The following is a 27,717-nucleotide window of genomic DNA, read 5'->3' on the forward strand; positions in this document are numbered from 1 at the left end:
TTGGGATATTCCCTCTCTCTCTCTCTCTCTCTCCCTCTTTCTCTCTCTTTCTCAGATAAATTAATTAATTTTAAAAAAAGATTTGCAGTTTTGAATCCCAGCTGCACATCAAAGACAAAACACACGAGAGCTGTGGCTCCGGGAATGTTGATGGCGCGGGCACAGACGGGTTGAGGGCAGGGATCTGACAAAAGCCTGGGACACAGGAGAAGAGACTGTTTACTTATCTGTGAGGGTTTCCTTAACAGTGGAGAGTGCAAGCTCCCCACCCCAGGACAAGAGAGCAGGGTGATGCCATCTTCCCCTGCCCACCAGCATGGTTGGACTTCAGTGAGCAACATGGCACCCCCCCCCTTGGAGGCTGGGGTCCTTACACCATACCTCACCCCCACATGTGTCCTGCAGGGGCATCTTTACTAGGGCAGGTCTGTGAGCCAGTGCAGCAGGCCTTGCCTCCAGAGGACCAACACAGGCACCCCACATTAACCAAGTCTACTGACCACAGAGTGCTCCAAAGCATCAGCTTCAGCTCTAGTAGAAATAGGACTAGGATTTTTTAAATTTTAATGCTTTTCTTTTCTTTGGAATCAGGCTTATAGTTTTTTTATTGTTTGTTTCCTTTTTTCATTTTTTGATCAGGCTTTTCTTTCTTTCTTTCTTTCTTTTTCTTTGTAAATAGGCTTATAATTTTTTGTTTGTCTATTTGGTTTTTTGTACCTTTTCCTTTTCTCCTTTTTGCATCAGGCTTTTTTTTATTTATTTATTTTGATAGAGAGAATGAGCAGGGGAGGGGGACAGAGAATCCAAAGCAGGCTCTGCACTGACAGCAGAGAGCCTGATGTGGGGCTTGAACTCATGAGTGGTGAGATCATGACTTGAGCTGAAGTTGGGCGCTTAATCAACCAAGCCACCCAGGTGCTCCAGGCTTTTTTTTTCTTAATCAGGCTTATTTAAACAAATAAAAGCATACCTAGTTAAAGGTTCAAATATTCCACACTGCAAACAAGGAAGAACTCTGCAGAGAACTGAGCTGGGGGAAACAACAGTCAAATAACAATAGGATAATGTACACAGCATATACCAAAAACACTTTCTGAAGCACCAAGCCCTGGATAGTGTGTGACTCCTTCTTAATATAGCAGTACTCTTAGGAGCAGGAAACATAACAAGCTTTCATAACATGCAAAAGACGGAAGCCAAGACAAAACGTAAGAGGAGGAATTCTCCCCCAAAGAAAGATTAAGAAGAAAACATAGCCAGGGATTTGCTCAAAACAGATATAAGCAATATATCTGAACAAGAATTTAGAACAATAATCATAAGAATAATAGCTGGGATTAAGAAAAGCACAGAAGACAACAGAGAAATCCTTGCTGCAGAGATAAAAGACCTAGAAACTAGTGAGGCTGAAATTTAAAAATGCTATAACAAAGACGCAAAACTGAATGGATGACATCACACCAACGATGCAAGTACCAGAGGAGCTAATTAGGTGATAGAGAAGATAAAATTATGGAAAATAATGAAGGTGAAAAGAAGAGGGAAAGAAAACTATTAAATCATGAATACAGACATAGGGAACTAAGCAATTCTATAAAGTGAAATAATATCCCTATCATAGGAGTCCCAGAAGAAGAAAAGCATTAAAAAGGGGCAGGTTTAGCCACTCTGGAAAACAATGTGGAGGTTCCTCAAAAAATTAAAAATAGACCTACCCTATGACCCAGCAATAGCACTGCTAGGAATTTACCCAAGGGATATAGGAGTACTGATGCATAGGGGCACTTGTACCCCAATGTTTATAGCAGCCCTCTCAACAATAGTCAAATTATGGAAAGAGCCTAAATGTCCATCAACTGATGAATGGATAAAGAAACTGTGGTTTATATACACAATGGAGTACTACGTGGCAATGAGAAAGAACGAAATATGGCCCTTTGTAGCAACATGGATGGAACTGGAGAGTGTGATGTTAAGTGAAATAAGCCATACAGAGAAAGACAGATACCATATGGTTTCACTCTTATGTGGATCCTGAGAAACTTAACAGAAACCCATGGGGGAGGGGAAGGAAAAAAAAAAAGAGGTTAGAGTGGAAGAGAGCCAAAGCATAAGAGACTGTTAAAAACGGAGAACAAACTGAGGGTTGATGGGGGGTGGGAGGGAGGGGAGGGTGGATGATGGGTATTGAGGAAGGCACCTTTTGGGATGAGCACTGGGTGTTGTATGGAAACCAATCTGACAATAAACTTCATATATTGAAAAAAAATAAAATTAAATAAATAAATAAATAAATAAAAATAAAAAGGGGCAGGTTTATTTGAACCAATTATAGTTGAGAACTTTTTAAAAAAAATTTTTAACATTTATTTATTTTTGAGAGACAGAGCACAAGTAAGGGAGGGAAAGAGAGAGAGGGAGACACAGAATCCAAAGCAGGTTCCAGACTGTGAGCTGTCAACATTGAGCCCAACATGGGGCTCAAACTCACAAACCATGAGAACATGACCTGAGCTGAAGGTAGATGCTTACCTGACTGAGCCACCCAGGTGTCCCATGGCTGAGAACTTCTAATCTGAGGAAGGAACAGGCATTCAAGTCCAAGAGGCACAGAGAACTCTCCTCAAAATCAATAAGAACAGGTCAACACTAAAACGTATCATAGTAAAACTTGCAAAGTACAAAGACAAAGAAAGAATTGTGAAAGCAGTTAGGGGTGAAAGGTCCTTAACCTACACAGGAAAACACATAAGGTTAGCAGCAGACATGTCTACAGAAACATGGCAGGCCAGAAGGGAGTGGCATGATATATTCAATGTGCTAACTGGGAAAAATATGCAGTCAAGAATACTTTATCCTGCAAGGCTGTCATTCAGAACAGAAGGAGAGATAAAGTTTCCAAGACAAAGCAAAAACTAAAGGATTTCATGAACACTAAAGCAGCTCTGCAAGAATTATTAAAGAGGACTCTTTGAGTGGGAAAGAAAGACCAAAAGTAACAAAGACTAGAAAGGAACAGAGACAGAAAGAGTGACTTTACAGGTAATACAATGCCACTAAATACATATCTATCAATAATTACTCTGAGTGTTAATGGACTAAATGCTCTAAACAAAAGACATAGGGCATCAGAATGGATAAAAAAGACCCATCAATATACTGCTTACAATAGACTCATTTAGACCCAAAAACACCTCCAGATTGAAAGTGATGGGGTGGAAAACAATTAATTATGCTAATGGACATCAAAAGAAAGCTGGAATAGCCATACTTGTATCAGAAAAACTAGATTTTAAACCAAAGACTGTAGGGGCGCCTGGGTGGCGCAGTCGGTTAAGCGTCCGACTTCAGCCAGGTCACGATCTCGCGGTCCGTGAGTTCGAGCCCCGCGTCAGGCTCTGGGCTGACGGCTCGGAGCCTGGAGCCTGTTTCCGATTCTGTGTCTCCCTCTCTCTCTGCCCCTCCCCCGTTCATGCTCTGTCTCTCTCTGTCCCAAAAATAAAAAATAAAAAATAAAAAAAAAAAACGTTGAAAAAAAAAATAAACCAAAGACTGTAATAAGAGATGAAAAAGGGCACTATATCATAATAAAGGGGTCTATCCAACAAGATATAACAACTGTAAATATTTATGCCCCAAACCTGAAACAGCCAAATATGTAAATCAATTAACAAACTTAAAGAAACAGTAATAATACAGTAATAAAAATGATAATAATACAGTAATAGCAGGAGACTTTAACACCCCACTTATAGAAATGAACAGATCATCTGAGCAAAAGATCAACAAGGAAACAATGGCTTTGAATGACACACTGGACCAGATGGACTTAATACATATATTCAGAGCATTTCATCCTAAAGCAGCAGGATACACATTCTTTTCTAATGCACATGGAACTTTATCCTGATCAAAACACATACTGGATCACAAATCAGGCTCCAACCAGTACAAGAAGACTGAGATCATACCATGCATATTTTCAAACCACAATAATATGAAACTTGAAGTCAATCACAAAAACAAACAAACAAAAAAATTGGGAAGACCAAAAATACATGGAGGTTAAAGAACATCCTACTAAAGAACAAATGGGCTAACCGGGATATTAAAGAAGAAATTTAAAAATACATGGAAGCAAATGAAAATGAAAACACCATAATCCAAAACCTTTGGAATGCAGCAAAGGTGGTCCTAAGGGGGAAGTATAGAGCAAAACAGGTTCTCTTCAAGAAGCAAGAAAAGTCTCAAATATACAATCCAACCTTACAGCTAAAGGAGCTGGAAAAAGAACAGCAAATGAAACCCAAAACCACCAAAAGAAGGGAAATAATAAAGATTAAAGCAGAAATCAATGATATAGAAGCCTCCCCCCCCCCCCCCCCAACAAATAGAACAGATCAATGAAGCTAGGAGCTGGTTCATTGAAAGAATTAACAAAATTCATAAACCTCTAGCCTTATCAAAAAGAAAAGAGTGTTCAAAAAGAAAAGAGAAAGAACCCAAATAAATAAAATCATAAATGAAAGAGGGAAGATCACAACCAACACAGAAATACAAACAATTATAAAAGAATATTATGAGCAATTATATGCCAACAAATTGGGCAATCTGGAAGAAATGGACAAACTGCTAGAAACATATAAACTACCAAAACTGAAACAGGAAGGAACAGAAAATTTGAACAGATGCATAACCAGCAAAGAAATTGAATCAATAATCAAAAATATCCCAACAAACAAGAGTCCAGGGCTAGATGGCTTCCCAAGAAATTTCGACCAAACATTTAAAAAGGAATTAATACCTATTCTTCTAAATATATTCTAAAAAACAGGGGTGCCTCAGTGTCTCAGTCAGTTAAGTGTCAAAATCTTTATTTCAGCTTGGGTAATGATCTCACGGTTTGTGGTTCAAGACCTGCACTGGGCTCTATGCTGACAGTATGGAGCCTGGTTGGGATTCTCTCTCTCTTCTGCTCTCTACCCCTCCCCCACTCACGCTGTCTCTGTCTCCTAAAATAAACTTAAATTTAAAAATTAAGACTATTAAAAAAAAACAGATATGGCAGTAAAACTTCCAAATTCATTCTATAAAGCCAGAATTACCGTGATTGCAAAACCAGACAAAGATTTCACTAAAAAAGAGAATTACAGACCAACATCCCTGATTAACATGGATGCAAAAATTCTCAACAAGACACTAGCAAATTGAATCCAACAGTTTAAAAGAATTATTCACCAGAATCAAGTAGGGTTTGATTTGCTCCTTGGGCTGCAGGGGTGGTTCACTACCTACAAATCAATCAACATGCTACACCACATTAATAAAAAGGATAAGAACCATATGATTCTCTCAGTAGATGCAGAAAAAAAATTTGACAAAATACAGCAACTTTCTTTTTAAAAAACCCTAAGCAGCGTGCCTGGGTGGCTCAGTCAGTTGAGTGACTGACTTCGCCTCAGGTCATGATCTCACGGTTTATGAGTTCAAGCCCTGTGTCAGGCTCTGTGCTGACAGCTCAGAGCCTGGAGCCTGCCTCTGATTCTGTGTCTCCCTCTCTCTCTGCCCCTCCCCGACTCATGCTCTGTCTCTCTTTGTCTCAGAAATAAGTAAACATTAAAAAGAAATTTTTTTTAAACCCTCAAGAATGTAGAGATAGAAGGAACTTACCTAAACTTCATAAAGGTCATATACGAAAGACCCACAGCTAGTATTATCCTCAATGGGGAAAAACTCTCAGTTTTCCAAAACAGGGATGTCTACTCTCACCACTATTGTTCAACATAGTAGCGGAAGCCCTAGCCTCAGCAATCAGACAACAAAAAGATATCAAGGGCATCCAAACTGGCAAAGAAGAAGTCAAACTTTTCACTCTTCACAGATGACATGATACTCTATGTGGAAAACCCAAAAGACTCCACCAAAAAACTGCTAGAAGTGATATATGAATTCAGCAAAGTCACAGGATATAAAAGCAACTACAGAAATCTGTGGCATTTCTATACACCAATAATGAAGCAGCAAAAAAAGAAATCAAGGAATTTATGCCATTTACTACTGCACCAAAACCAGTAAGACATGTAGGAATAAACCTAACCAAAGAGGTAAAAGATCTGTACTCTAAAACTTATAGAACACTTATGAAAGAAATTGAAGAAGACAGAATGAAACGGAAAAAACATGCAATGCTCATGGATTGGAAAAACAAATACTGTTGAAATGTCTATACTATCCAAAGCATCTACACATTCAATGTAATCCATATCAAAATAACACCAGAATTCACCACAAAGCTAGAACAAACAAATCTAAAATGTGTACGGAATCAGAAAAGACCCTGAATAGCCAAAGTAAGTTTAAAAACAAAAGGAAAGTGGGAGTCATCACAATTTCAGACTTCAAGCTGTATTACAAAGCTATAATCATCAAGATAGTATGGTACTGGCACAAAAACAGACTCAAAGATCAAGAGAACAGAATAGAGAACCCAGAAACAGACCCACAAATATATGGCTAACTAATCTTTGATAAAGAAGGAAAGAGTATCCAATGGAAAAAATACAGTGTCTTCAGCAAATTGTCCTGGGAAAACTGCAGAAGAATGAAACTTGACCGCTTTCTTACACTGTACACAAAAATAAACTAAAAATGGATGAAATACCTAAAGGTGAGACAGGAAACCATCAAAATCCTAGAATAGAACACAGGCAGCAACCTCTATAACTTTGGCCATAGCAACTTCTTACTAGACACATCTCTGGGGACAAGAGAAATAAAAGCAAAAATGAACTACTAAAAGGCAGCCTATGGAATGGGAGAAGATATTTGCAAAGATAATGGGTTAGGACACAAAATTTATAAAGAACTTGTCAAATTTAACACCCAAAAAATAAATAATCCAGTTAAGAAATGAGCAGAAGACATGAAAAGACATTTCTCCAAAGAAGATATACAAATGGCGTAACAGACATAAGAAGAAAAAAAAAAAAACTCAACATCACTCATCATCAGGGAAACACAAATCAAAACCATGACATACCACCTCAAACCTGTCAGAATGGCTAAAATCAACAACTCAGGAAACAACAGATGTTGGCAAGGATGCGGAGAAAGGGAACCCTCTTGTGCTATTGCTGGGAATGCAAACTGGTGCAGCCATTCTGGAAACAGTATGGAGGTTCATCACAAAATTAAAAATAGAATTATCCTACAACCTAGCAACTGCAGTACTAGGTATTTATCCAATGGATACAAAAATACAGATTGGAAGGGGTACATGCACCACAATGTTTACAGCAGCATTATCACAATAATAGCCAAACTATGGAAAGAGCCCAAGTGTACATCAACTGATGAATGGATAAAGAAGCTGTAGTGTGTGTATGTCTATGTGTGTGTGTGTGTGTGTGTGTATGTATGTATATATATGTATACATACATACACACACACACACATATATGTGTGTATATATGTATATGATGATATTACTCAGCCATCAAAAAGAATGAAATCTTGCCATTTACAATGACATGGATGGAACTACAGTGTATTAGTCTAAGTGAAATAAGTCAGTCAGAAAAAGACAAATACCCTATGATTTCACTCATATGTGGAATCTAAAACAAAACAGTTGAACATAATAGAAGGGAAGGAAAAATAAAGTAAGATTAAAATAGGAGGCAAACCATAAAAGACTCTGAATTACAGAGAACAAACTGAGAGCTGCTGCAGGGGAGGTGGGTGGGGGATGCGCTAAAAAGGTGATGAGCATTAAGGAGGGTACTTATTGGAATGGGCACTGGGTGTTATATGTAAGCAATGAATCACTAAATTCTACTCCTGAAATCAATACTACAATATATGTTAACTAACTAGAACTTAAATAAAATCTTGGAAGGAAAAAACAAAAGAAAAGAAAAGAAGACCCTTTTATTTTTCTTTATTCAGAAAAATAATCTGAATGTCTTCTCACCAGAAATAAAAATAAAAATAAATTTTAAAAAATCCAGCAATCCCTATCAAAATAACACCAGTGTTCTTCACAGAGCTAGAACAAACAATCCTAAAATTTGTATGGAACCAGAAAAGATCCCAAATAGCCAAAGCAATCTTGAAAAAGAAAACCAAGGCCAGAGGCATCACAATCCTAGACTTCAAGATGTATTGCAAAGCTGTCACCATCAAGACAGTATGGTACTGGCACAAAAACAGACACTCAGATCAAAGGAAAAGAAAAGAGAACCCAGAAACGGACCCACAAACATATGGCCAACTAATCTTTGACAAAGCAGGAAAGAATATGCAACAGAATAAAGACAATCTCTTCAGCAAATGGTGATGGTAAAACTGGACAGCGACATGCAGAAAAATGAACCTGGACCACTTTCTTACACCATACACAAAAATAAACTCAAAATGGATGAAAGACCTAAACGTAAGACAGGAAGCCATCAAAATCCTCAAGGAGAAAGCAGGCAAAAACCTCTTTGACCTTGGCTGCAGCAACTTCTTACTCAACACGTCTCCGGAGACAAGGGAAACAAAAACAAAAATGAACTATTGGGACCTCAGCAAAATAAAAAGCTTCTGGGGCACCTGGGTGGCTCAATTGGTTAAGCGTCCAACTTCGGCTCAGGTCATGATCTCACAGTATGTGGGTTCAAGTCCCGCATAGGGCTCTGTACTGACAGCTCATAGCCTGGAGCCTGCTTCGGATTCTGTGTCTCCCTCTCTCTCTGCCCCTCCTCTGCTCATGTTCTGTCTCTCGCTCTCAATAATAAATAAACGTTAAATAAATAAATAAATAAATAAATAAATAAATAAATAAATAAATAAATAAATAAAAACGCTTCTGCACAGTGAAGGAAACTATCAGCAAAACTAAAAGGCAACCGACGGAATGGGAGAAGATATTTGCAAACAGATAAAGGATTAGTATCCAAAATCTATAAACAACTTCTCAAACTCAACACCTAAAAAACAAACAGTCCAGTAAAGAAATGGGCAGAAGACATGACTGGACACTTCTCCAATGAAGACCTCCAGATGGCTAACAGACACATGAAAAAACACTCAACATCACTCATCATCAGGGAAATACAAATCAAAACCATGAGATACCACCTTGCACCTGTCAGAACGGCTAATATTAACAACTCAAGAAACAACAGGTGTTGGTGAGGGTGAGGAGAAAGAGGATCTCTTTTGCACTGCTGGTGGGAATGCAAACTGGTGCAGCCACTCTAGAAAACAGTAAGGAGTTTCCTCAAAAAATTAAAAATAGAACTACCCTACAACCCAGCAATTGCACTAGTAGGAATTTATCCAAGGGAAATAGGTGTGCTGTTTCGAAGGGGTACATGCACCCCAATGTTTAAAGCAGCACTATTACTGATATATATGTATGTATATATACATACAATGGTAAACGAAATTAGTCAGAGAAAGACAAATATATGACTTCACTCATATGAGGAATTTAAGATACAAAACAGATGAACATAAGGAAAGGAAAGAAAAATAATATAAAGATGGGGAGGGGGACAAAACATAAGAGACTCTTAAATAAAATATAGAGAACAGAGGGTTGCTGGAAGGGTTGAGGGAGGGGGGATGGGCTAAATGAGTAACGGGCATTAAGGAATCTACTCCTGAAATCATTGTTGCATTATATGCTACCTAACTTGGATGTAAATTAAAAAATTAATTAATTAATTTAAAAAATCTTTTAAAATCTAAACAGCATCATTATTTACATTTACTAAAAACTGTGTAATAATTCATCAACTGCATATATAATATTTTTACTAGTCATTTCTGTAGTTAAGTGTTGAGATTACCTTAAAGTTTTCCATATTATAAACGACACTATGATGAACTTTTACTGTATTTTGGATTATTTCTTTATGACAGATTCCTAAAAGTGGATGTCAGGTCAAAAGTTATAAACATTTTTATTTACTATGCCTGATATATATTATAAATCCATGATGAATTCTTCAATGTCTTTTGGCTCTAGGATATTAGAATTCAACAGCTAAGAAATGGAATCCTCTCATGGTAAACATTTTTTAAGGCAGACAGTAATAGTACAGAATAGTAAGAAATAGTCAAGAAAGCATATTCTGGAATAGAACTGCCTGAGTTCAAATTCCAGTTCTATCACTTGCTAGATATGTACACATAAACAAATTACCAAATCCTTCTGAGACAACATACATACAGCACTGGGTCTGGACATAGTAAGGGCTCAAAAATGTTAATCATTGTTGCCATTAGATTACTAAAAAAGAGATGAATTTGTAATTGAAAAAGCCAAGAATTATCTTCAAATAACAGTAAGAATAAACAAAAAAACAAATGACAATATAATACTCTTGTACCTATATTATAAATAAGCAGGTTCATTTACTGTGAATACTGTTCATACTACTGTGGTTATTACACATGAATAAAAATAAATATAATTCTGGGGTTTCTGGATGGCTCAATCAGTTAAGTGTCCAACTCTTGATCTCAGCTCAGGTCTTGATCTCAGGGTTATGAGTTCAAGCCCCATGTTTGGCTCTGCAATGGGCATGAAACATACATATAAACATACATGCATACATACATACGTACATACATGCTACCTTAACAAGTGCTTATTCTCTTTAAAACCTTTACATACACAGTCTCATTTAAGACTCACAACAATGCTGTATGGTGGTACTAATAATAATAACAGCAGCTAATACTTTCCAACTGTTTATTATGTGTCATTCATGGTTCTAGGTAATAACTTATTAATCACTATATAACCTATGAAATAGGGCTTTTCATTTTCCTATTACCCTCATTTTACAGACAATTCAATCAAGTTACACAGAGGTTAAATAACCTGTCCAACAATACAGAGCTAATAAGGTAGATGTCATTATGCCCATCCTGTAGATAAGAAAACTAAGACTTGGGATAATTACTTGTAAAGGCAGGTAACTAGGACAGGCTTTGAACCATTATCTGTCAGACTATCAAGTCACAGTCTTTTATTCTACAACTCTGTCACCTTTGTTTTGTTTTTTTAATGTTTATTTTTGAGAGAGAGAGAGAGAGAGAAAGAGAGAGAGGGAGCAGAGAGAGAGGGAGACAGAGAATCTGAAGCAGGCTCAAGGCTCTGAGCTGTCAGCACAGAGCCCAACACAGGGCTTGAACTCATGAACCATAAGATCATAACCTGAGCTGAAGTCGGACAACCTTTGAATGGATGCACTTATACAGAGAATGCCCTGCACAAGACAGCAAATGTTCAAAGTTGGCTTCCCTCATTCCTGCCTTCTTTTGCCATAAGCAGTGGTAAACTAGTGGTGTCATTTCAACATGTGTCTCTAAGAAGAATATAATTGGGAAGGCAAGCCTAAAACAAAAGCCCATATAATGAAGTGTGCCCCTTAAATGGATTCTCTCTCTCCTGAGGCATTCTCTGCTGCAGCCCTAGCATGCATCCCTGAGAGTTTCTAATGCCTACCTTTAGGATACTTGGCAATTCCTAATGAAGTGCTTTTGGCAAACTTCTTCAAAGGATTGTTTGAACATATGCTAGAGAAGTCTCCCGTTTCCCAGTGCCTCAGAATGCCCTCAAAATTCTTATCAGTGGGAGAAACAAATTTGCATGAAGCCTCCCAAAACACCTTGAAAAAACTCACATTTTCAAAGGGACTGAACCCACAGGAAGAAACCTGGATTGAAGTCCTAAGCTTGAATACACTGATTGTTTAATCATGGACAAATTATTTCCCTTCTCTGTGCCTCAATTTCCTCTTCTGTAAAGAGAAGCTGGATTAGCTGGCTTTCCAGAGGTACTAGAGCTCTGATTCAAGGAATGAGAGGAAAGTGAGCTTGGAGTCTATAGCACTGAAATCCCAGGAGGGCAAGAGTTGTATGAAAGCCCAAAGCTCAGAAAAGATTTGCAACCATTAACCAAAACCTGCCAGGGCTGGATTAACTTCTACAGCAGGGGAAGTGCCCTGGGATTTTAATTTAAGAATGTGAGTCCTGTGAGAAATTATTTCATGTGGAGTTGAAGGATTTTGTGGAGTGAGAGACGTAGGCAGTGGTAAAGGAATAAATCCTCTTCACCTTTGCAAAGCAGAGCAAAGCAGCATCCAAATCCCTTTCCTACTTGTTTTCCCTATGCTAAAGACAGGAGCAAAGATAGGATCCTGCTGCCACCTTGTGGCACACTGGGCAGTTTAGAAAGAAGGGTTTACTTAATCTGAGTTCCCCAGATTTCCCCAGGTTTCCCTCAGGAAACCTCCCTTATAATTACACAGAGCTTGAAGACTCACAGAAACACTTTCAACCCTATTATCTCATCTCATTCTCACAACAACTATGTAGAGTAGCAGAAGGGAAGTTAAACTCCATTTTACAATGGAAGAAACCGAAGCTCAGACCAACTACGACACTTGCCTAAAGTCACAGTTAGTAACTGGCAATCAGGATGGGCACTCACACCTCCTGACTCTAAATCAGGCGATTCGTTGAGGATGAAACAGGTTTAGATATGCTCTAGGACTAGGAATTTGAGAGAGGGAGCCTTACAAAGAGGAAAGCTTAATTTCTTCTACAGATGAAACTGGCCAAAATCCCTAATTAGACTGCATGGCTACAGAAAAAAAGCATCCAAATAAGCCTGAATTCCTGCCTTCCTTCCTAAGTTTGCAGATTCTTGGTTAACATCTCTAAGCCTCTCCAGCTGCTCTGCCTCCCTCAGCTCCCCAGCCCAGACTACCCATGGAGCTCACGACTTATTTACAGCTAAATGCTGAATACCAAATGGATCCTAGGCAAGGAAGCCACAACACCCAGAAATCAGCAAGAACTACTGGGAGTGCTGTTCTGTCCCAGGGTTACAGTTCATTGTATTTGAGACTCCGTCCAAATTTTCTTACAAGTTTTAGAGGGAAGCCCAGTTGGCTTGCCCCATAATGATGTCATGCTCACTGAAACCTGAGGGGCAATGCTGTGGTTGTATGATTTTTCAACGGGCATATGAGTATGATCTGAAATTAATCTGACAGTTTCCAATTGCTCCAAGGCAACCGTAACTTATTTGACACAGAATTGCAAAGTCCAGTGCCTATACTTTCCACCACCCATAAGTATCCCTTTAGTTTCACTCATTCATTCATTCCCTAAGTGAATAGTGCACATTTCACTAAATGAGAAGGGTACTGCGATAAGCCCTTCGATAAGGACTTTGTTGCCTAATGGTGAAGAGAGGGAAATAGGTAAAGAACATAATTATAATTATGTGAGATGCAAGTATTAAGTGTTTGAGGGTTAAGAGAAAAATAAGAGTTTTTCTTGCTTGGGGTTAGAAGACCAGGGATAAGAAGTGGATAAAGAACTAATTCGTGGATATTTAACACATAAAACCCTTCACAGTCTGGCCTTTACAAACCCTCCCTGCCTTCTCTTCTGCTACTACTTTGCTCTCACCCTACCATATTCTGAACCCAAGTTTTCTTCAGTACTTTAAGGATTAAGAGTTAGGCTTAACTCTTAATCAGACAGATCTGGACTCTAATCCCAGCTCTGACACATTAAACAACGTTGGGCAAGTGATGCAATTTCTCGAAGCCTCAGTTTCCTGATCTGTAAATTGGAGAGTATAGTAAGACTCATTTTCAAAGGTTTTTGTGAGAGTCAAGTGATATACATGTATGCAAAGCACCTAGATTTGTGCCTGACATGTAGTAAAGACTTAATAAATAGTAAATGATATGGTTCATTATCTCTCTGCCTTTGATCATGTTTCCTTTGCCTGAGATTCCCTTTACCTTCTCAAATTGTTTTATCCGTATTTCTCCTTTAGAACCATCACAAAAGTCTTTTTTCTTGAGTGCCTTATGCTTTGCCAGCTGTTTCCCAATGAGTGCTCAGAACCTTGGTTCACATCACCTTTACTGTATTTATGGGATACCAATTTGTATTTGTTGTATGTCTTTCAGATATGTGAGGCTCCGGAGGGCAGAAGCTAGCTAGGTCTTCCCCATTCTGCCCTAGCACCTAGCACAGTATATGACTCATGGTACTACTAGAAAAATTATTGTTGAATAAAAATTATGTCTCAGCTGAACCTTAAATAAATAAATAAATAAATAAATAAATAAATAAATAAATAGGAATTAAAGCATATCTTTGGATGGTCTTTTGAATGTGAATACTAACTTATTAATGCTGTACATGAAATCATTGAAACCCACTAGAACTGATTACCAAGAATTAACCTTTAATATAAACTGACAGCACCAAAGTGGGTCAAAATTTCATTAGGGGAGGTTGGAGGTGGATGCATGGATAAATGGAAGGATTGGAAGGATCCTGGATCCCAGGTGGTGGCTCAGAAAATGGGTGCAGGCCCTCCTTGGGTAGGGGTATTCAATGAGGATGGGAAAGGAATCACTTTATGACTAAAGTAGGCTCTCTGTTCCTCCCTGTTAGACAGCTGCATCTTCTGGCACAGTGCCAGCTGCATCCCTGAGACACACTGGTGGAAGTCAGAGTAAACAGACTCGACGGTACTGGGCCTGACTGAGGTCACCAGGGCTGCTTTGAACTCAGGCAAACTGAATACTGTCACCACAAATTACCCCTTCATTGACCTCAACTACATGGTTTGTATGTTCCAGAAAGAATCCACCTACAGAAAATTCAACAGAAGTCAAGGCTGAGAACAGGAAACTTGTCATCAATGGAAAGCCCATCTCCATCTTCCAGAAGAGAGATCCCGTCAACATCAAATAGGGTAATGCTGGTGCTGAGTATATTGTGGAGTCCATGGGGTCTTCACCACCATGTAGAAGGGTAAAGGGTGGGGCCAAGAAGGTCATCATATCTGCCCCTTCTGCTAATGCCTCCAAGTCTGTGACAGGCATGAACCATGAGAAGAATGATAACTCCCTCAAGATTGTCAGCAATGCCTCCTGCACCATCAACTGCTTGGCCCGTCTGATCAAGATCATCCATGACAACTTTGGCCTCATGGAGGGACTCATGACCATAGTCCATGCTATCACTGCCACTCAGAAGACCATGGACGACAGCTCTGGGAAGCTGTGGTGTGATGTCCAAGGGGCTGCCCAGAACATCATTCCTGCTTCTACTGGTGTTGCCAGAACTTAATGGGAAGCTCATTGGCATGGCCTTCTATGTATCCACCCTCACCATGTCAGTCTTGGATCTGACCTGCCACCTGGACAAAGCTGCCAAAAACAAGGTGATGAAGCAGGCATTGGAGGTCCCCTGCAAGGGCATCCTGAGTTAAACTGAGGACCAGGTTGTTTCCTGCAACTTTAACAGTGACACCCACTCTTCCACTTTAATGCTGGGGGTGGCACTGCTCTCAGTGACGATTTTGTCAAGCTCATTTCCTGGTACGACAATGAATTTGGCTACAGCAACCAGATGGTGAACGTTATGGTCCACACGGCCTTCAAGGAGTAAGAGTTCCCTACACCACCAGTCCCAGAGAAAGCAAGAGGAAGAAAGAGGCCCTAAGCTGCTGGAGAGTCCTTGCTCCAATTCATTCCCCCAACAAACTAAGAATCTCCCAAATTCTACAGCTTCCATCCCAGACCCCCTGAAGAAGATGAGGGGCCTAGGAAGGCCTACCTTCTCACATACCATCAATAAAGTACCCAGAACATCCCCCCCCCAACCAAAAAAAGAGTGGGTAAGAGAGATTCAAGGATGGAAAAAGAGGAAGATAAAAAACAAACATCACAATTTTTCCATTAAGGTCCTAAGAGGAAGGCAGTGCCTTGTACATGTACCTATCATGTATAAGGTCATCTAAAGGAAGGGAAATGACATAATTTCTTTTTTTTCAACATTTTTTTTTTTTTTTTTTATTTATTTTTGGGACAGAGAGAGACAGAGCATGAACGGGGGAGGGGCAGAGAGAGAGGGAGACACAGAATCGGAAACAGGCTCCAGGCTCCGAGCCATCAGCCCAGAGCCTGACGCGGGGCTCGAACTCACGGACCGCGAGATCGTGACCTGGCTGAAGTCGGACGCTTAACCGACTGCGCCACCCAGGCGCCCCGGGAAATGACATAATTTCTGAATACTTATGAAAAATTACAGGGGATGCAAATAAACAGGATCATACATTCATAACATGGATAAAATTCAATTACAGAAATAGAATACAGAAATGACAGCATAGAGTAGACAAAGATATTCAAACAGCTATTATAAATATGCTTTACTTGTTAAAGTGATAGAAGAAAACATAAGTATAACAAGGAGAGAAAATAGAAGACCTCTAAAAGGGTCAGTCTGTAGATTAGAGCTTTCTGACTGTTCACAATGAAACCCTTCTTTACCTGCTGAGAAGCAACCTTATCTGTCATCACAACAGAGAAAGAGTTCTCCAGATCCTTTTTTATGTGCCATTATTTCCTTAAATATTTTTCTGGTGTCACTGCCCTTCTCCAGCTCCAATTACATGATATTGTCCCACAGCATACTGATGCTCTATTCATTGTTTTGCTTTGCTTTGCTTCAGTCTTTTTTCTCTGTGCTTTATTTTGGATAGTTTCTATTGTTATGTCTTCAAGTGTCTAATCTTTTCTTCTACTATGTCTAATCTATTAATCCCATCCAAAGTACTTCTCATCACAAATATTTTTAATTTCTAGATTTGGATCTTTTGTTTTGTATCTTCCATTTTCTCTCCTTGTTATACTCATGTTTTCTTCTATCACTTTAACAAGTAAAGCATATTTATAATAGCGGTTTTAATATCTTTGTCTACTCACTCTATGCTCTCGTTTCTATATTTTGTTTCTATTAATTGAATTTTACCCATGTTATGACTGTATGATCCTGCTTCTTTGCATGTCCTGTAATTTTTCATAAGAATCCAATTATCTCATTTGCCTTCCTTTAAAGATTACAATCATGTGATACCTGCTGTCCAATGCCTAAAATACTGTTCTATGTATCTTGCTGGGTTTTTTACTTGTTGAAGGTCCTTATACTCTATCATGGCTGGAAATGGAAGGCCTTGCAATCCTAAATAAATTAATTCACTAAGCATCAATGATTGCTTACATCACAATGAAAGATATAATCAGAAATTATGTGCCTCCTGGCAACACATCATCATTTACGATGTAGTCCTGCAAAAAAGTATACATCAAATTTGAATCTAATCAAAACTCTAGATATAACTACCAATTTATAGGAAATACATAAAACAGAGGAATATCTTAAACTATACCACAGAGATACAATCAATAAAATCAAAATTTCAGAAAACTCTGTAGGACAAACTAGCTTTTTTGACAATTTAAATTACAAGAAAATTTAAAAGGTGGAAAGCAAGCTATAGATGAAAAGAGACTTCAGATATAAAAATGTATTGGGCACCTGGCTGGCTCAGTTGTTAAGCATCTGACATCAGCTCAGTTCATGATCTCATGGCTCCTGAATTCAAGTCCCACATCTGGTGAGCTCATGTCCTACTTCAGGCAAGCACGTTCCCCACTTTGGGTAAAACATGAGCCCCACTTTGGGCGAGCCCTGCTTCTCTCTCTCTCTCTCTCTCTCTCTCTCTCTCCCTCTGCCCCTCCTGGGAGTCTCTCTGCCCCTTGCTCACTTGTGCTCTCTCTCTCTCTCTCTCCAAAAAAATACATACATATATATATAAATATATGTATGTATATATATTTATATATATATGTATGTATATACATATGTATGTATATATGTATGTATATATATTTATATATATATACACACACATACACACACACATACATACATACATACATTTATCAATGTATTATCATGTGTGGACCCTACCTGGATCCTTACTCAAGCAAATAAACGGTGAGAAAAAATTAGGACACTTACAAAACAATTGGAAATTTACATTCAAACTAGACAAACTAGTTGATGGTATTAAGGAATCATTATTAATTTTAGGTGTAGTAATGGTATTAGGATTATTTTTAAGTCATCTTTTAGAGAAACATTCTGGCATATTTACAAGTGAAATCATATGATGTTTAATATTTGCTTCATATGAATATAACAGGGAACAAGTGGGTACAGATAAAATAAGACTGGCCACAAATAGGTAATCATAGAAGCTAACTGACACATATGTTTGAAAGTTTCTACCACAAAATAACTTAAAAATTGTTCAAGAGTTATAAAATTGAGATATGGATTCTAAATTTGGCTTGACATCATTCTGCTTCATCTCTCTCTATAAAATATGAAATATAAAACTTATCCCAATATACTTTCCATTATGTCCACTTATGAGCTATGTGATGTAGGGAAGTTACTTCATCTTTTAAGCCTCAGTTTAAAAAGTGATGAATGTAATAGCAAATTTTTAGGACTACTATATGGGTTAAATTAGGTAATATATGTTAAGCCCTTATCATAGTGCCTAGCACAAAGTAATTATCATCTATCATTATTATTATTATATCTTGATGCATCTAAGAGACACTAATGGTTGAATTCTGTATATAATTTTAAATCAAAGTACTCGATAGTTTATTTTCTTATCCCTTTCCTTTCCATATCCTTTCTGAAACTTCCCCTCTGAAATTCTATGGAACAATGTGCCCAACAGCATAAGCCAGGAGAGAAAGAGCTTGGCTCTCCTTTCCAGGGACAGTCATTGCTGTGGCTCTGGAAAAACGGAGGTGCCACTTTCATCATTGTCAGAATATAGTATGCAGCTGTTCTTCTGGTATGCCACACATCCTGAGGTTGCTCCCAAGGGCTAAAAACAGAGCTCAAGCCATCAGCCCAGCTCAGCCAAGATCATTCTTTTTCAAGGTGGCCCCATTTCAGATAAAATGGGCACTTTATATGTATCCCTTTTCTAACTAAGAGTTGGTCTTCCCTCCCGGTCTGTGGCCTACTTGAGGACAAGGGCTGTGTCTAGTTTATCTTTAGAGCTTATGCTCCTAGCAAAGCATCTGGGATAGAGCAGGTACTTAATATTTGTTACATGAAGAAATTAACTGTCTATTATTTTGTTTTATTTGGAGTGGGGCAGGAATGGGAAAGAAACATTGATAGACATGCAGGAAACCAATGTTGGATGAATCTTTCTAACAGTTTTTTATCAGGGAGTACAAACTTATTTACAACTTCCAATTCACTTCTATTCCCATGAAATACTTACAGTTCCCCAAATGCATCCTAAATTTCCTTCTGAGCCTGTGTTCGAACTATTCTCTCTACCTATTAATATCCCTCCCCCAACTACCTCACCTTCACACTTAATATATACATCCTTCAACACTTGGTTTCAGTATCCCCTCTTCCATGAAGCTTTTTTTTTTCTTTTCTAATGTTTTATTTTTGAGAGAGAGAGAGACAGAATGTGAGCAGGGGAGAAGCAGAGAGAGAGACACAAAATCTGAAGCAGACTCCAGGCTCTGAGCTGTCAGCACAGAGCCCAACACAGGCTCAAACTCATAAACCGAGAGATCATGACCTGAGAAGTGAGACGCTTAACCAACTGAGCCACCCAGGCACCCCTCGTGAAGCTTTTTTCAACCACTGTAGCTGAACGGGGTATCTTTTTTTTTTTTTTTAAGTTTACTTATTTTGAGAGAGAGAGGGAGAGAGAGAACATGCTCACAAGTGGGGGAGGGGCAGAGAGACAGGGAGAGAGAATCCCAAGCAGGCTAAGCACTATCAGTGCAGAGTGTGATGTGGGGTTGATCTCATGAATCATGAGATCATAATCTGAGTCAAAATCAGAGTCGAATGCTCAACTGATTGAGCCATCCAGGTGCCCCTTTAAGGGGCATCTTCTTGACTTAACACTTTAGATTTCGCTCAAGGTATTCATAATATTCTATCACATGATGTGGTTGGTTGTAGAGGTTTCATAATGTTTATAAGATTGAGGACAAGGATCATATTTAAATTTCTTTGGCATCTAGGGTAGTGCTTTGTACACATCAGACATCTAATGGTGTTTAGTGTACTTACTGGCTAAACTTTGCAGAATAAAAAGCATAATCATTCAACCAAATTTAAAATATAAAACAAGTGAGCCTTTAAAAGTGTGTTTTATCTGTAAGATTTTTTTCCTTAAAAAATTAACACATTGTTTTTCAAGTTCTGCTATCCTACTATTATCTGTTTTATTAGACAATATCCTCCACTCCTAGAAAGCCAAGGAAAAACTATAATGAGGCATATAGACTTTTTAATTAAGCAAATTAAAGAGAAAATTTTACAATATTAAAAAATAGTAATTGGACATTTCCTTCAAATTTCATGGTAAGACAGACTAGGGTATTTAAAAGTGATGAGGCACCTGGGTGGCTCACTCAGTTAAGCAACTAACTCTTGATTTCACCTCAGGTCAAAATCTCATGGTTTGTGAGTTTAAGCCTCGCTTTGGCCCCTATGTTGATAGCACAGAGCCTGCTTATAATCTTCTCTCTCCTTCTCTCTGCCCCTCCCCAGCTTGCACATATTCTCATTCTCTCTCTTTCTCTCTCACAATAAATACATTTTTAAAAATTTAACTTTTTATAAATAAATAATCAAGAATCACTAAACAACTGTATAATCTTGGCCAAGCCCTTGATTTTTCCAAATATCCCCAAACTACTTCTCAGCAGATTTACAGGGCACGAAGTGTCGAAAAGTATAAAATATTAAATAACTTCAGGCTACTATACTTCTCAAAGGTAAGGGCCAGGATAGAAGTAAATTTCATTTCTCAAAATTAAAGGTGAGCTGACACTTCCTTGTTACTTGGATAATTGTTTTTATTTTCTCTTCTACATGATACACTCTAGCACTGCCATCATATATTTACCATTTTGTTGCCTTTCCTCTTTTTCATTCCTTCTAGATTAAAGATTAAGATATATAAACCAATGACATCTCCCACCACCCACGATCCCATCCCCAGCAAGCAAGTTCAATGTAGCCTTGTCCATGCTATTTCTTAAAGTTATATTTTATTGCTTAGATCATCTAGTCCATCTTTTCCATTTTATACATGAGGAGCTGAAAGTCTAGACAGAGTATGTTATTTGTTCAAGGTCACACAGCTAGTGTCAGATCCCATAAAAGAATCTCCTTTTCTTATCTCCCAGTTCTCAATATTACATTCAACAATGTCTAGGCACACAGATGGCCATTAACAAATATTTTCTTGAAATGAAATGAATTTAATTGCTGCCTCTTTGTTTGAGAAAAATACCTGGCCACCCTATAGAATGTGGAACAAAAGGGTGAAAGTGCTGTTCTGAATGCTGTGGTTTAAAAGGTAGTTAGTTTAGTCTAGACTCTAGAGTAGGCTGCTTGGGCTCTGATTTGGGCTCTGCCACTGGCCATCTGTATGATCTTAGGAAAAACTGCTTTACATTTCTTAGCCTCAGCTTTCTCATTTGAAAAAGGAAGATAATCACAGAAACTACCTCAAAGGGTGTTTATTCATTCAATAACATTTGTTGAACACTTACTCTTAAGCAGGTACTATGATAGATGCCTGGGATACAGCAATGGACAAGAAATAAAAGATCATACGCTGCAAAGCTAAAATTCTACTAGGATTAAAGGATATATCCAAATAAAATGCCTAGTACGGAGTATGGTCCCTAAGAAATGTTCAATAAATGCTACTTGTTGTAATCATTATTATTAAAAATACACTGTATATCCACGTTTAAAAAGCCTATCAGCAAATAAATCTTACAAACTAAAAGCTCCAAGCAAGATTTTAGAGTATAAAACAGCTCACACAGTAGTGTTTCACAAGGACAGACATTATCACCATGGCAATATTTTTCTGAGTTCCTTAATAGCACTTGCTTGATGCTGTGGAAGGTTCAAGCATGATCTGTGAAAAAACCTTGTAAATAGCATCATATAAGGGGTGAAGAAAATCCTCTCCAATTTATGTTCAAAAAACGTAACGTTCTCTGTAGAATCATCTGATAAAATTTAATGTACACAATCTTAAATTAAGAAACATAAACTGGGGGATAATTACTTGTATTACAATGGGAGTTATCAAAAATTTCTTTTCAATAGCCACATTTCCTAGCATATTCAAAAAATGATGCACTGGGGCACCTGGGTGGTTAAGCATCTGACGTTGGCTCAGGTCATAATCTTGTGGTTCATGAGTGTGAGCCCAGCATTCTCTCTGCTGTCAGCATACAGCCCACTTCAGATCCTCTGCCTCCCTCTCTCTCTGCCCCTCCCTCCTCCCTCAAAAATAAATAAAAACATTTTAATGAAAAACAAATAATGATGTACTGTTTAAAAAAATTCCACACGAGGGGTGCCTGGGTGGCTGAGTCAGTTCATCAGCCAACTTCAGCTCGGGTCATGATCTTGTGGTTTACAGGTTCGAGCCCCACGTTGGGCTCTGTGTTGACAGCTCAGAGCCTGGAGCCTGCTTCAGATTCTGTGTGCCTGTCTCTCTCTCTCCCCGTCCCTCCCCTGCTCACACTCTGTCTCTCTTTTTGTCAAAAATAAATTTTAAAAAAACTTAAAAAAAAATTTTTTTTAATTCCACATGACTGACAAGCATATTCAACATCCTTAGTTTTTAGTGAAATGCAAATCAAAACCAAAATGAGGTTCACTTCACACCTACTAGGGTGGCTATTCACTTTTTACATGGAAAAGAACAACAGCTGGAGAGGATGTGGACAAACTGGAACCCTCATACATTGCTGGTGGGCAGGTACAGTAGTCTCTGTGGAAAACAATTTGGTAGTTCTTCAAAAGTTAAATATATCTACTATATGATGCTGCAAAAGTTAACAATTACCTACCATATGATGCCATAATTCCACTTCTAGATATATACCAAAAAGAACTGAAAACAGGTACTTCCACAAGTGAGATGTACATGTATGTTGACAGCAACACTATTCACAACAGCCAAGAGGTAGAAACAACCCCAATATCCATTAATGGATGAATGGATAAACAAAGTGTAGTATATACATACAATCCAACATTATTCAATCCAGAAGTGGATTACTGATGTTTGCTACCACATGGATCCAGTATATTACACTAAGAAGACAGATACAAAAGGTCGAAAGAGTACATTTATATGAAATATCTAGAAGAGATAAATGCATAGACACAGAATGCGGATTAGAGGATGCCAAAGGCTATAAAGAAACAGGAATAGGGAGAAACTGCTTAATAGATAAAGTGTTTTACTTTGGAGTTTGCAACTAGAGAGAGATATAGTTGTGAATGTACTAAATGTCACTGATTTGTCCCCTTTAAAATAGTTTTATAACCAATGTTCTAAAAATATAAAAGATTCATTTTAGATTACATAAAACTGGTCTCAGTAACTTTTTTAAAAAAGATATTGTCCACATGTCCTATAAACATATATAAAAGCATAAGAAAAAAATTACAAGCAATTGTCTAGCTGTCTCAGATACCCCATGCAAACAAGGCCTCTATTCACAGTGAAGGAAAGAACAGAATGTTCTTTCTAAAATCCTAGTTTCTTCCTTCTAGAGGATAATTTTTTAAGGTAAAAGTATGACTGTCATACAAACAGAAAATGAACACATGACAAAGGTTTATTTAACCCATTAAAGATAACCAGTAAAACATTAAAAACTGGTTTAAGAGGTAGGCAGAAACAATGAAATGAATTTGTTAAGAGATACAAAACTAGCTTCTTGGGGAAAGCAGTGGCAGGGGGCGGTGATCAACTGCATCCCCACAAGACAAAATTTGATTGTTTTTATATAGACAACAGTAGGCATTATCCTCCGTTTTCTGCAAATTTAGGGAGCTTCAACAGCTCAAAGACAATGAAAGATAAACTGGATAATCTGGAAGGATGCACTAGTCAATGCCTAGCATTCTAAAAGATACTCAGTGATTTTTTTTTCCCCAGATTTCAAATTTTTTCCTGACATTCTTCTGGCATTCAAGGTAATTTACTACCTTATCAAATGGCTTCTCTTTCTTGGACTTGAGGTCCTTGTTTATTTAAAACAACAACAACAACAACTTTTTTTAAAGAGCAATTGGCTTAGAAGACTTAAAGCCTGTCTGGATTTTTTTTTTTTAATGTTTATTTGTTTTTGAGAAAGAGAGAGAGAACAAGTGGAAGAGGGGGCAGAGGGAGAAGGGGACAAAGGATCCAAAGTGGGCTCTGCAAGCCCAATGTGAGGTTCAAACTCACAAACCGTGAGATCATGACCTGAGCCAGAGTTAGATGCTTAACCAACTGAGCCATCCAGGTGCCCCAAGCCTGTCTTGATCTTTGACAGCTTGACAACAACCAGTTTCCAACGGCCAGATGCTGAGTTAGAGATTCCTACAGGTAACAGAGCCCTTCAAGCCATCAGCACTCATGATCACATCACATAAATTACTTCTCTTCTGGGACACGCCTTTCTTGATGAAGAAGACCGTACTTCTAATTAACCACTCCAGGATAATTTGCCTTTTTGCACTATTACCAGAAATATGACTTCCCCTCCCGTTCTGTCATGACCAACAAGCATCATTTCATTTTTAAACTGACTGGAACCAGAGGGAGAAGTAGTCTGCAACTATGAAACAAAACAAAATAGTTGCCCTCCATGAGATGTTCAAAAAACACTGGTTGAGTTGAATGGCTTTTAAAATTCTTGTATCATTGGCGGGGAAGAGGGTCTGTGACCAATTGCACTTAGTTTACTGTATTGCAGCAACCCTGTATTATTTAAGGGTCACTTACTCAGTGTAACTGAGAATTACTAAGCATTGCATTCAGGATACACTTAGTTTACTGTAAATGCAGTATGAAATTCATGCTTCTTCCTCATGCTAGCTCTTCTACAGGATTCTCTAGCTCCCCAGTACTGAGCACACTGTAGGTCCTCAATCAAAGGTTGCTTTGATTAAATTATATTTAATCATATAATTTATTACAGACAATGAAGTCTATACTTGTCAGGAAGTATTCTGCTTACTCATGATAACATCAAGTTTCTCTACTTATTGGGCCTAAGTTATTTTTATTGTATTTAAGGGTATTGATCAATGCAACACACAAACAAAAGCACATCCACCACAAGTGTGTAAAACAGAAGTCTTCAGGGGTGCCTGGGTGGCTCAGTCAGTTAAGCGTCCAACTTCGGCTCAGGTCATGATCTCATCAGCCATGGGATCAAGCCCCATGTTGGACTCTTTGCTGACAGCTCTGAGCCTGGAGCCTGTTTCAAATTCTGTGTCTCCCCCCTCTATGCCCTTCCCCTGCTCACGCTCTGTCTCTGTCTCAAAAATAAGTAAACATTAAAAAAAAAAAAACAAAAAAACACAGAAGTCTCGCTTCCAAGAAAAAAATGGTTTTTTTCAATAAAAAAATAATTTTCCATAAAGATCTACAATCCTGCACAGATCTTCCATCAAAGCCAATGCTAAGATTATTATTAGATTTCTCAAATCAGTAAAATTGTAATCCAGACCCAAGCAACTGTGAGCTACCTCCTGTCTTTTGGATTGAGGGAAAAGGCAGCTTGAATTTCCCTGAAATGCCAATACCAAAATTCTTTACATTCCAGCTAAAAATGCTTTACTTACCATGAGACTTTGGCTTCTGCCCTGCCTTTTTCTCATTTTCATTTAGATTCAATGTATAATTATTAGTGGTTAACTCAGGGTCACATATTTTTGGTCCCTTTGTTGGGAGGACACACACAAGCATGCACACTCCCCAAGTATGGTTAGTTGAAAGCCGGGGCTGCACCAAATAGAGCAGAATAGGGAGACCCTTCCCCATCCCTTCCAGTTGATCCCCTAGCCTCTTCGCACACAGCTGTCATTCCAGTTTATGCCCCTCCTTGCCAGAGAGCAGGGATCTACCTCAAACAAATCCAGCCTCAAGGGGTGTTTTTTATGGGGACACCAGGACCTGCAAAGCAGACAACGTGGAAGCTGTGAGTACCTCTGACACCAAGGCTGCTGGTTGGCTGGGTTTTCTCATATCATACTGATGCTACAGATGAGGAAAACTAAAGTTCTTTGGGTGTAGGACAGAGAATGCATTCCTGGTGCTTTCAATTTATAGGAAGTAAGCTCAGGGGCTTCCCACCTCTACTCTCAGGACCAAATACACTCATTCACTCGCTCACTCACTCACTCACACACTTGTCAGTAAACACTTACCTAGTGTCTATTATTAAAGTACTAAAAAAAATGCAGGAGGGGACTGAAAGCTACATTGCAATTTACTATTTCTTGGGTCCAAACATCTGGAGTTAACGTGCCTACAGGTCCCAGCACTCCTCTTTGGTCAGATGTACCTTCTGAGTGCCAAGCTGGGTACATGGGAGACCAGAGAAAGAACAACGCTCTCATTCTCTTCAATGCTACCTGGGCCCCTAACTCTGCCCAGGGGAAGCCAGTCAGAATTTGAAGAAAGATCTGCCCCCACTGCTACTGGTGATTTTAGGGCTGGAAATGATATACTGTAGGGAACAAGCAAGACAAACTATACTGATATAGCCAGAGGGAAAGGAAATAAGCTTAGTAGAAAAAAAGAGAAGAGTAACAAAAGGAGAACAGTGAATAGCTGATATCTACCAGGATGGCAGTGAGCTGTTGATTCAGCATTTAGAGCTCAGCCTGGAAGGTCTAGAGTCAATACCTACCTACCTGTGAGGTACCCCTGGAGGAGGCTAGACTAAAATGTCTATGACATACATTATGCTCCATGCAGGGAAACAGGTGGAAACAGAATAAGCATTACTGAATATCTATTTGATCTCTCTTTCCATCCCATAGATACAGTCAAAAACCTAAGTAAACCCAAGGAATGTGTTTCTGAGTACTAGGTATGTAGTTGATTTTTCTCTCGGACTTCTCTGCCATATTTTCAACTCTTCTTTAATGAGAATACCCTTTTATGGACATATTTAAATAAACTATTTTTTAAAAAATAGAACAAACCTCCAGACTTGGAGAGAGGGTCCTGGGTCAGACTAGACCTTGCTGAGTGGACTAAGAAATCCCAGAGCTCCCAGGGCTTAATACCAACCTCTGCCAAGGTCTGAATCTGTTAGCTTTACTGAATCCAGCAGTTAACAAGGGTATAATAACATCTGCCTACCTTACAGACTTGTTCTGAAGGTCACAAGATAAAAGTGTGGAAGTGTTTTTTGAGTATCAACTACTTAATCAGTGGGAGATAGTATTACTCCCATTAAAGGCAACTTTTTTTTTTAATATATCTGATTTGATTCTTTTTTTTTTCAATATATGAAATTTATTGTCAAATTGGTTTCCATACAACACACAGTGCTCATCCCAAAAGATGCCCTCCTCAATACCCATCATCCATCCTCCCCTCCCTCCCACCCCCATCAACCCTCAGTTTGTTCTCAGTTTTTAAGAGTCTCTTATGCTTTGGCTCTCTCCCACTCTAACCTCTTTTTTTTTTTCCTTCCCCTCCTCCATGGGTTTCTATTAAGTTTCTCAGGATCCACATAAGAGTGAAAACATATGGTATCTGTCTTTCTCTGTATGGCTTATTTCACTTAGCATCACACTCTCCAGTTCCATCCACGTTGCTACAAAGGGCCATATTTCGTTCTTTCTCATTGCCATGTAGTACTCCATTGTGTATATAAACCACAATTTCTTTATCCATTCATCAGTTGATGGACATTTAGGCTCTTTCCATA

The 27,717-nt window shown here is 38.5% G+C and overlaps 1 protein-coding gene and 1 pseudogene across 2 annotated transcripts in view; one reads left to right on the forward strand and one right to left on the reverse strand.

The window, feature by feature from the left end:
- Positions 1 to 15,857, forward strand: part of LOC122230015 — a 49,266-nt pseudogene extending 33,409 nt beyond the window's left edge.
- KLHL3 (kelch like family member 3) overlaps positions 1 to 27,717 on the reverse strand; it is a 280,869-nt gene that overhangs the window by 208,854 nt on the left and 44,298 nt on the right. The gene's annotated exons all lie outside the window — the stretch shown is intronic.

Source organism: Panthera leo, chromosome A1, assembly GCF_018350215.1.
Source record: "Panthera leo isolate Ple1 chromosome A1, P.leo_Ple1_pat1.1, whole genome shotgun sequence".
Classification (NCBI taxonomy): Eukaryota; Metazoa; Chordata; class Mammalia; order Carnivora; family Felidae; genus Panthera; species Panthera leo.